The sequence below is a fragment of the Lycium barbarum genome, chromosome 10, assembly GCF_019175385.1.
Source record: "Lycium barbarum isolate Lr01 chromosome 10, ASM1917538v2, whole genome shotgun sequence".
In the NCBI taxonomy this organism is placed as follows: Eukaryota; Viridiplantae; Streptophyta; class Magnoliopsida; order Solanales; family Solanaceae; genus Lycium; species Lycium barbarum.
Window position 1 is genome coordinate 102,810,452 of NC_083346.1, and position 2,761 is coordinate 102,813,212.

The 2,761-nt window shown below is 43.9% G+C and overlaps 1 non-coding gene across 1 annotated transcript; it reads left to right on the forward strand.

Annotated features, from left to right (window-relative positions):
• Positions 1-2,443: 2,443 nt before the first annotated feature.
• On the forward strand, positions 2,444-2,550 carry LOC132616373 (small nucleolar RNA R71). Its single transcript, XR_009573158.1, has one exon. It is a non-coding gene; the product is annotated as a small nucleolar RNA R71 (small nucleolar RNA).
• The last annotated feature ends 211 nt before the right edge of the window (positions 2,551-2,761 follow it).

The window sequence follows — 2,761 nt, forward strand, 5'->3', positions numbered from 1 at the left end:
GATGCCCCCTTTCTTTGGCACACACTGAACTGGGCTTACCCATGGACTGTTGGCAATCGAGTAAACCACCCCAGCATCTAACCACTTAATAATCTCCTTCTTCACCACCTCTTGCATCGGTGGATTTAATTTTCGCTGATGCTCAACACTCGGCGAACTTTCCTCCTCCAACTGTATTCGGTGCTCACAAATTCCGGCGGGAATCCCCCGGATGTCTGCAATAGTCCATCCCAAAGCTCTTAAATGCTTTCTCAATACTTCGATGAGTCTTTGGATTTGGCCCTCATTCAGAAGTGATGACACAATAACTGGGAGGGTGGCATTCGTTTCAAGAAACACATATTTAAGATGAGCTGGAAGTTGCTTGAGATCCAACTTCGGTGGCTCAATAATTGAGGGTTTTGCTGGAGGAGTTGTTCGTTTCTCTAGATCAAGAGATAGTTTCTTGGGCTCACAAGAGTAAGACCCCAGACCGATGAGTGCATTTATTGTCTCAGTATATCCCTCCATTTGTTCAGCATCAAAATTTACCAAGATGGCCGATAGTGCTTCACTCAAACATTCTTCCTCCATTTTGAATTCCACAACATCATCCACCTCATCAACAGAATTGATGACTGAAATACTTTGATAAGGACTAGGTAATTTCATACCTCTGCTTGCGTGGAAAGTCACCTCCTCATCGTTCACCCGGAACTTTATTTCGTGCTTCTCGGAATCCATAAGAGCTCTCCCTGTGGTAAGGAAAGGTCTTCCCAGAATAATAGGAATTTCTTGATCAATAGCACAATCAAGAATCACGAAATTTGCCGGCAGTAGGAATTTCCCGATTTGAACCAGCACATCATCAACTACCCCCACTGGCCTTTTTATCGATCTGTCAGCCATCTGCAATCTCATGGTAGTTAGCCTCGGCATCGCTAACCCTGATCTCATAAAAATTTCCAAGGGCATAAGATTTATGCTAGCCCCGTTATCACATAAAGCTCTAGAAAAATTTTGCTGCCCTATGGTGCATGGAATTGTGAATGCTCCAGGATCTTCCCTCTTTTGCACTGTGGTCTTGGAAAGAATGGCACTAACGCGGTGAGTGATGCCCACAGTGTCATGTATCAATGGTTTTTTCTTCTTTGTTAAAAGGTCCTTCAAATACTTAGCAAAGCCAGGCATTTCTTGGACAGCATCCATGAACGGAAAATTCATCGTTAACTGCTTGAGTTGATCATAAAATCGCAAGCACTTCTCATCTTCTGTGTTTCTCACCAGCCTTTGAGGAAAAGGTGGTGAAGATTTGAACAATTGGCTCAAAGGGCGAAGAGCACCGGAAAGTTTTGCCTTCCCCTTTTCCTGGTTTTCCACCGGTTCCTTTGGTTTATTAAGATTCAGCTCTTCTTCAACTACAATGGGGACTTCCTCCCCTGCTTCGTCCTCGACAATATCATCCAATACATTAGGCTGCGCTTCTTTTTCAACAATTGGTTCCTGAGCAATTGGCTTTTTATTGTCACCCTGAAGTATTTTTCCACTTCTGGTGCTAATGGCAAGTACATTCTCCACAGAGTTCACTCCACTACCTTTTGGATTAGGAACTGTATCACTCGGTAATTGTCCCCGTTGAGGAGTATGCACTTCTCGGGAAAGGTCTCTGAATTGCGCTTCAAGCTTCTGAATGGAAGCTGAATGCGATAGTTGGACCTGGGACATTCCCTTGATTGTGCTCTCTGTTCTGTCTTGATTCATCAGCATTTTATGCATCATACTCTTCAGTTCTGCAGAATCATTAGACGTGTTGCCAGCAGAGTTAGTAGCTGAATTATCTCTCCATGGCTGGGAATTGGATGCTTGCCCCCTAGGTGGAATGTAGGGGTTAGAGCTCTTGTTGCCATAATTATAGTTATTGTAATTCCCTTGATTGGGATTACCCTGATCAGTTCTTCCATAATTATTTCCTTGGTAATTTTGTTGAGGCCTTTGCCATGGGTGATTACCGGGACCTTGGTAGTTTTGCCGTTGATAACCCCCTTGCGAGTTATTGACATAATTCGCATCCTCATATTGTGGCTGCCCCTCAAGATAAGTTTTGTCAGAAACTTGATACATTCCGGGAGCATAAGGTGGCATCTCATCGACAGCATTTACACATTTGGCCTCTTTCTCCATAAGCCTTTTGGATAATAAATCCACGGTGGTTTGCAATTGAGCGAACGCATGATCTCGCTCATGATTTTCTTTGGCCACCGCGGCCACAGAGGGACTACCATATGATAGGATTTCGCTATCACTCGAATGCCAGGCTTGATTATGGGTAGTAAGCTTGTCGAGCAACCGGGTGATGTTGACAAAGGATTTGTCCATGAAGCATCCCCCAGCTGCAGTGTTGACAGCTATTTGATTCATTGTATCTAGCCCCTTGTAGAACTTCTCTGTGAGAATTGCATCTGGAAATCCATGAGTCGGAGATTGAGCTAGATAATATTTGAACCTCTCCCATGCAGCATATAGTTGTACCCCTGGAAGTTGTTTAAACCCAAAAATCTTATCCCGAAGCTCAGCCTTTTTGCTGGGTGGGAACCATTTTTTTAGAAAGATATTGGCCAGCTCATTCCAGGTATGAATAGTATTGCTCGGGAGCTTTTCATACCATTCCCTAGCTTGGCCAGCTAAGGAATATTTGAAAACCCGCAGTCGCAGTGCATCAGCAGGAACAACACCTTGAGATTGTTGGGAACATACATGCATGAAATTCTTTAGGTGTCGAAGT